The following is an 8,509-nucleotide window of genomic DNA, read 5'->3' as shown; positions in this document are numbered from 1 at the left end:
GTTCCACCAGTGGACCCAGAAAGCAGGCCACACCTACAGAAGAGGTTCCAAAATTTTTTGAAACCCACCACTGGTCCTTGGATAGGATTATTCTACACTATCATGCTCATATTTGTAAAACTCAGTGCCTCTGTGAAAGGTAAGGATGACTACTGCGTTTGTGGTGCAATCAGAACATTGCGTGTGTTGAAGTTGTTTTAACGCAAACCAAAGATGCCTTTTAAAAAAGAAGTTTACATCCTATTCTTATGCATGCCAGTGCTGTGTGTGAGGTAATTTAAGGTGGTTCTGACAAGTGTTGTCGGCATCTTCATATCCGGTCACATGGGTGGCAAGCCACTCCCATCCGGTCACATGGGCAGCAAGCCACTCCCACAAAGGAGGCCACACCCACAGAGTAGGTTCGAACAATTTTTGAAACCCATCACTGCCCTGACCCCTTCAAAGATAGAAGGCCACTTTTGGATAGTCTGCTCAAAGTACTTAATAGATTTGGATGCTTGGATTTTTCCAGTAATCTTTTGTGGAAAATAGAAAGGACAGTGTTCTTGCAGCCAATGTGACGCATATGTTAGATTATTTACAGATAACATTGCTCATATTTATTGAGGATTGGGTACCACATGGGCAGGATCATGCATAATGACTAAAGTAGTTTCTTGCAATATTATCTGGGATTCAATAACGTTCTGGAACCTGAGAAAATAAGTAACATCCTATAGTACAGTAATGTGAGTTTTGTCATTTGTGGGCAAGGGCAAAGTACATTTAATCTCTTGGAAAGTGTTTAGGATAGTGTTTTCTTGTTGACAGCTGCAGGCAAGGAAAGGTGCCATTGATCCTTCCCAAGCTGCACTTCCAAGTATTTGTCATGGAGATGAAACCAAATAAATAAACGTTTCCAAATTCTCTTCTCCCTTGACTGCACTCATTGTGCTGGCTGAGTTTCTCTAGCCACTGCCATGGAAGAGCCACAAGTAGTTCCAAGGGTCGCATTTAATGTCATATCTTGGCCCAAGCTAAAATCCATCTGAATAAGTTATTTCTAAATTAATTAATAGAGATTCTTGAGGGTTTCTAGGTTCTGAGAGAAAGACCGGTTTGCAATCAAAGTTGCAATCGTCTAGGGAGTCAAATCCATTGAACACCGTGGCAACATTTGCCCAATCCATTCAGCCGGTTTTCTCCAGCTTGGGCATCAGGGTTCTCATTTGACCAGTTGGCGCACATTGGATATTAAATTTGCTGGCCATAGAGACCCACCAATGGCAGCTGTCCTGCAGTGGGCCAATTGGAGGTTGCCCACCTCCCTCAGGCTCATCCTCCATTGACACAGAATAGGTGGTTTGTCTTCTGTTGTTTGATGGAAAAGACCATCATTTGGACAACTTCAGAATGGTAAGCTGCCCAGAGTCATATGGTTGAGCTGGGCAACTATAGAAATTGAATGAATGAATGAATGAATGAATGAATGAATGAATGAATGAATGAATGAATGAATAAATGAATGAATGAATGAATGAATTTTTGAGACATTTTTAGCCTACATCAGTAGCAAGTCCCTGGGATGGAGGCTTTTATTTGAACATAGATCCCTGTTCTGACCCCCTCCTCCGTCCAGTAACAAAAGCTGAGACAAGCTTAAATGAAATGTCCTTTAATAACAAGACCAGAATCTCGGTGGCTAAAAGCCAAGTAAACAAACAGATAAGGACTTTGGCAGCAAGTCCGACAAACCTTGGCAGCAATGCAAACAAACTCTGACAGCAATCCAGCCTGCCAAGTTAGTTTCTCTTTAGTCCAAGCGTTGACTTCTGCAAGAAGGGCGTGTCACAAGCAGTCTCTTTTATAGTCTGGAGAGGAGCCTAATGACCATCAGCTGAGCGTAATTACCTCCTGTTATTGCGTAATTGTTCTTGACGCCGAGTGGTTCTTCGACAGCGTGCATCCAGGAACAACTCACTGTTGGTTTCTGGATCACTCTCCCTTGTCTCCTCCCCACTGATCCAAGGCTCAGGCGCCACCTGGTGGCCAACCAGTCTCTCTGCGCCCTGCTCTGTCGGAACCCTATCCAGGGTCCTCCACATCCTCCAGGGCCGACTCATAGGGCCCCTCGCTGTCGGAGTCTGGTGGCAGCTCCAACGGCTCCTGCTGGGCCACAACAGATCCCTAACTAACAAGCTGGCCACCAGGTAGCCAGGGCAAGGGAGCTATGCGGATGAACTCACAGCCAAGCTGCTGCTATTTTCCAAGCAGCAGACTGAGGGGAAAGAAGTCACACCACCCACCATCCCCAAACGTGTATTGTACTGTTTTTGATAGCCTAGTTTGCAGCTGGATGAATTGCACAATGGGACACCCATCTTCCAGCTGAATTCATCAACAGCCTCAACTGAAATAGGCAAGAGAGGTACTGGCTTGTAAATGGAAGTTCAGTGTCAACCTGCTAAAGCTTGTTCTTATGGCATGGAGAGCATTCCAACCAGCACATTGATTGGCTCCCCAGGCCTTCTGGGAGAAGGAAGATGAACCTCTAAAACCCACGAGGAAGAGAGAGATGGCCGCCGTTTCGCTGAACAAAGACAGGCGTTCCACAACCATATTCCTGTTTTCACCAGTTTATTTGACACATTTGTATAGGGGAGGGAAGCATGAAGGAAAACGATTCTCACCCATCCCACCAAGAATCTTGAGAAAATCTCCAATTCCAAGCAACTCAGCAAAGCAGATGTCCAGTCTAGCAGGTGAGCTGCAGACAGGAGGTGTCAAAGATTGAATATAACTACTGGCCTTGCTACCTGTTTCCCTGTCAATCACTGTCCCTATGATGGAAATCTTGTGGCTACCCTATTGTTTGGGGTGAAGGAGCATCCATGGTCTCCATTCCACTTACAGTGGAGGCCAGATGGACCTTCTTAACATGTGCTAGCAAAACATTTGCTCAAATATCATCAGAGGGATTTCTACATCATCCTTTGGTCATTAATACTTCTCTACACCTACAACTTTTCTTTTTTATTCCCCCCCCTCTTTACCACAGATAATCCATTTAGCTAGAAACAGAAAAAAAAAAACTATTCTACAAAGTAAAAATCTTCTATAGTTCTTCACTCTCAAAAAGTTTGAGAAAATGCCCCAGTTCACTTAATCCCATATTCCAGGATTGTGAATTGTTTTAAACGATAAAACTAAAATTTCAAAGCCCATTCGCTTTTTATATATATATAATTTGCTCTATATCTCGCCTCTATTGATTTGTTTTTTTCCTCGTTCCCTTTCAAGGTCAAAAAAAATAATATTTTCCTACATATGTACTGTATGTAAGCGGATAGCCAATGTGTCTGCACTTTTTAAAATGTTTACCATTTGCTCCTTTGGAATATTGACACAGAAGAAGGAAAAGATGCGCACGAACCTTCTGGCTGGGGATATCAGGATCCCGGCTGTCTAAAGCACATTTTATTTATACAGTTAAGAACCTTAATGGATCCCTTAACCCTTTTATTGTTGCAAAATGTCAAAACGGCAACATTACACTAGGCAGTTTTTACGGAAAACCTGGTAGTATTTTGAGATTCTGGCACAAATAAAGAAAACAGTGTGCAGGTGTGCAAAACACCAGCACCTGTATTTTCAGAACAACCGGGAGAGTGGGGGTGTCTGAGGGAATAAAGGCTTGGTGGGATGGCCTGTAGAAGTTTGAGAAGATCCTGTCGTAATCTGCTTGCTAATGTAGATGGGATTTTTGCAATGAATCGCTAAATGGAAACACACCACGTGGATTCATCTTCCCACAAATTACAAAACCTGAAAAGCAATGGTATAATGGAAAGAAAGATTCATGGATGGAAGCAGCCTAGATGCTAAAGCCATCCTACAGATGGTGGTTCACTTCTATTACAGGAAGGGATACTACAGTAAATAGTAGCCGAGGTGGCGCAGTGGGTAGAGTGCAGTACTGCAGGCCACTTCAGTTGACTGCTAGTTCAGCAGTTCAGCGGTTCAAATCTCACTGGCTCAGGGTTGACTCAGCCTTCCATCCTTCCGAGGTGGGTAAAATGAGGACCCAGACTGTGGGGGCGATATGCTGACTCTGTAAACTGCTTAGAGAGGGCTGAAAGCCCTATGAAGCGGTATATAAGTCTAACTGCTGCTAGTTCTAATTTTAATTAGCTTGGAGCATCAAACTCCTCCAGAGGTCCAAGTCTTCTTCTGACAGGACCCTCTCTGGCTCCCTGGTGGCATTCGTTTCCATCAAATCCTGACAAGGTCTTGTCTTACCCAGCCTAGCAATCACAATATAAACTAAAAAAAAAGAAACCCAACCAAACCCAGATGTGAAGATTCAACAGCAGGTGGAACAAGCTTTTTTTGTATTACCTACGAGTCAATCCTCAGATTGGGCAGTTGCTTCCTAGGCCAAGGAGAAGCCTCAAATCACCACCTTGACCCATCACGCTGGCACTTCTTAAACAAGCAGCTCGTTTTTAAAACATTGCGTTATCTTCAGCAGTGATATCATCCATCCAAAATCTCACTCACATATTGCTCTAAGATCAGAAGGAAGTCATATCCTTTGGGGAGTCTGGCAATATCCAGGCATACCCTTCTAAGGCTCCCCAAACACCCATCGAATTTCATTTTGATCCTGATTCAACTTGAGCTAAGGTAGCTCCAATTCAAGCTATCTCGGGACAAGCCTTCAACTTTGCTCTGGCCGCTCCCAATTCCCTACTGGAGAAGTCCCTTCTCTTCCAATAACAAGAGCTGTCGTGTTTCCCTGTCTTCCTTCCGCGACACCAGCTTTCCCCTCCGTGGGAAAGCTATCCTTCTAGGACTCACGAGGACAGAAGAGAAATAGCTTCTCAAATCAATTTTGAAATTACCCCCCAACAGCTGGCAAAGAACGGCGGAGCGTTTTATTTCCCCCGCCACCGCCTTCTCCACTGATTCCCCAGTAGGTTGCTGGCCTCGACGGCTGACATGGATGGACGTGAAGTGAGTTACGCGGCAAGATTGCAAAGGTTCCACCGGCTCCAATGGGATGGCCTCTGGCCCCAGGCAGGTTGCATTTGAGCCGGCTCGAAGCAGGCTGGACGGTGATGCTCTTGGTTTGATTGAACTCCTGAGCCCCGCGGGGCAGAGATATCCCCAGATGGGGGGGGAGAGCACAAAATGAAAGGATACCCCACACTTGGGGGAGGGTGCTGACGCAGCGTTGTGGCTGTGAAGCCGCATGCAGGAGGGTAGCTCATGCAAGAGAGTGGCTCTCGAAGTACCTGTGGGACAAGAAATGGGTTAGTTAGTTAGTTTAGTTTATTTAGATTGGATTTGGATTGGATTTATTACATTTATATGCTGCCCTTTTCCCCGAAGGGGACTCAGGGTGGCTCACAATTCAAATCAGGGAAGGGGGTACGGACAGGGAATAAAAAAGACGAACATAACAATACACAATTTAAAAGCACACAACAGTCATACCATTCGAGGAGGGGGGCAAAAGCTCTTAGCCCCAGGCCTGTCGGAACAGCCAGGTTTTAAGGGCTTTGCGGAAGGCCTGGAGGGTGGTGAGGGTTCGAATCTCCACGGGGAGCTTGTTCCAGAGGGTCGGAGCAGCCACAGAGAAGGCTCTCCTCCGGGTAGTTGGCAGTCGGCATTGGCCGGCGGATGGAATTCAGAGGAGGCCTAATCTGTGGGATCTGATTGGTCTATTGGAGGTAATTGGCATATTTAGCTTGTATGCCACCCACTCTCGGAAGACTCCGGGCGGCTTACAAATAAAAGGGAAGGGGGAATATAAAAATAAAAAAACAACGATTAAAATACAACAACATTCATGACTTAGGATGGGGCTGGATAATTCAACAGCCCCAGGCCTGCCGGAACAGCCAGGTCTTGGTCGCTTTGCGGAAGGCCTGCTAACGTGCCTGCTGTGGGAACAATGTCTAAAAATTGCGTGACCCGTCAAAACCGCGCTCGACTAAACCGCGCCCGATTAAACCACGTCGCTGACGTCATCAACAGGGTGACAACAGCCAGTGCGGAGAAAGAAGGGCGCTTTAAATAGCGCTTTGAAAGCAAGCCGATTCAACTTAAGGTAAGGGTTAGGTTTAGGGTTAGGTTTAGGGTTAGGTTAAGGGTTAGGGTTAGGTTAAGTGTTAGGGTTAGGTTTAGGGTTAGGTTAAGGGTTAGGATTAGGTTTAGGGTTAGGTTAAGGGTTAGGGTTAGGGTTAGGGTTAGGGTTAGGGTTAGGTTTAGGATTAGGTTTAGGGGGGGTAGGTTTAGGTTTAGGGGTTAATTTTAGGTTTAGGGTTTACAGCGTGCTTCTGTCTCCGCGCTGTTGTCGCCCTTTTGATGACGTCAGCGACGCGGTTTAGTCGGACGCGGTTTAGTCGAGCACGGTTTTGTGGTGGAACCTAAAAATTGTCCCCCTGCCCCTCTTTTTTTAATATAAATTTTTATTTTTATTACACAGACAACACATACACACAACAATAAAAAAAGCATCATCACATACAGCATGTCGTTTGGTTACAGGTGTTTTAACATCCATATTCTCGAATAGCATTTACCACCACAGATTTTTCATCTAGTATAACTAAATACCTCACTTTCATTGTACAGTATATGTTCAATTACGATTTGTATTATTTTTTCCCAATAAATCATAGTTCTCTTACATTCTTGATTATCTATTGGAAAATAGTATACCTTTATATAATCCCCATGTGAAAGAAAAGATTTTTTTTTACCAACCATTTATATTTATATATCACTACTATATCACTACATAATTCCACCAATCAGGTATGTTTATGTTCATTGTTATCCTTATACTTCATACCTTCAAACAGAAATCTTATTCCTTCATTTTTCAGCAAAATATTCTAAATAGTCGCTACATATATATACCATTTTTTAATTATTCCCTTATTAAAATTATTTATCAACAACAAGATATCATTGTAATATGTTCTTAAGGTTATACATTATATCACCAATCCTCTATCAAGTATACATAAAATCGTTGTTATCCTTATCCTTTTTAAAGCAAAAAATTCTAAAGTATTCAATTCACAGATGTATCAGTTTTTCGTTGTATGGTTGTTAATCTATTTCACAGCATGATTGTGTTATCATTTAACTCCTTCAGTTAAAACATGAGTAAAACATTTTTCATTTCCAAATTTTTTCCCCCAGCCACTGATAAAACAAGTCCCATATCTTATAAAATTGCTTGTCCTCTTGTTCTCTAATTTCAAGTGTCAATTTATCCCTCTTGATATCAAGGAGAAATCCAGTGGGCTCCTGATGTTTTTGTCTCCGGTTCTTGACAGCCCCAGGCAGCAGAAATAATGGCAGGGCTTGTTCAAAACATCTGGAGAGCATAAGATGATGGGCCTTGGTCCTATAGGATCTCTTCTACAATGATGCAGGCTGTTTGCCACCGGCAGCACTGCTGCCTCATTTTCCTTTTCCAGGGTAGATGTAGAGGAAGGCAGACAAACACTGAACCATTCAGGTTGACAGTGGCCACTTGGCAAAGCAGACCCCAGCATGCCACAGTGATGGACCTACAGAGATCATATAGTCACCCCACACCCTGAACGACCAATTGGCCAATCATTATAAACAGCCTGTGGTTGTGAAATAATCTAACGAGGTCTGGTGATATAATGTATAATGTTAAGAACGTATTATAATGATATTTCGCTGCTGATAAACAATTTTAATAAGGGAATAATTGAAAACTGGTATATATATATATATGCAGTGACGTTTTGTTGAAAAATGAAGGAATAAGATCTCTGTTTGAAGGTATGAAGTACAAGGATAATAATGAACATAAGTATATTTTCTGGAAAAAAATAATACTAATAGCAATAGCAATAGCAGTAGACTTATATACCGCTTCATAGGGCTTTCAGCCCTCTCTAAGCGGTTTACAGAGAGTCAGCATATTGCCCCCAACAACAATCCGGGTCCTCATTTCACCCACCTCGGAAGGATGGAAGGCTGAGTCAACCCTGAGCCGGTGGGATTTGAACCGCTGAACTGCTGATCTAGCAGTAGCCTGCAGTGCTGCATTTAACCACTGCGCCACCTTGGCTCTTAATGTTAACTGAATATATATTGTAGAATGAAAATGAGGTTTTTAGTTATACTAGATGAAAAGTTTGAGATGGTAAATATTATTCGAGGATGTGGATGTTAAAACACTTGTAACCAAACGACATGCTGCATGTGATGATGTTTTTTTTTCTTTTTGTGTTTTATTTATTTATTTATTTATTTATTGATTAATTGATTGTTGTGCCTATTAAATATATAACAGAGAGATACGGGGTGTGTGTGGGGGGGAAACGTAGTTGGGAGGGATTGCCACAGGTAGGGGAATAAGAAACGATACTAAATTATAATCTATTAAATGAAACAATGAATGTATAAGAATGATAAATGTTAAAACACCTGTAACCAAACGACACACTGTATGGCTTTGTTTTTTTTT

At 42.9% G+C, this 8,509-nt stretch overlaps 1 protein-coding gene across 3 annotated transcripts in view; it reads right to left on the bottom strand.

Annotated features, from left to right (window-relative positions):
- Positions 1 to 2,602: 2,602 nt before the first annotated feature.
- The window catches only part of PNCK (pregnancy up-regulated nonubiquitous CaM kinase), a 45,655-nt gene continuing 39,748 nt past the window's right edge, over positions 2,603 to 8,509 (bottom strand). For all 3 annotated transcript variants that reach the window (XM_087710865.1, XM_087710864.1, XM_087710866.1), the window contains exon 12: positions 2,603 to 5,279. The gene's annotated coding sequence lies outside the window, so the exon portion shown is untranslated. The remainder of the gene's footprint in view (positions 5,280 to 8,509) is intronic.

This window comes from Thamnophis sirtalis, unplaced genomic scaffold (assembly GCF_051295495.1).
Source record: "Thamnophis sirtalis isolate CommonGarterSnake01/CBP01778 unplaced genomic scaffold, rThaSir2_p1.2 scaffold_3, whole genome shotgun sequence".
Lineage (NCBI taxonomy): Eukaryota > Metazoa > Chordata > Lepidosauria > Squamata > Natricidae > Thamnophis > Thamnophis sirtalis.
The sequence above is the reverse complement of the archived record's forward strand: the minus strand, read 5'-3'. Positions and strand labels throughout refer to the sequence as shown.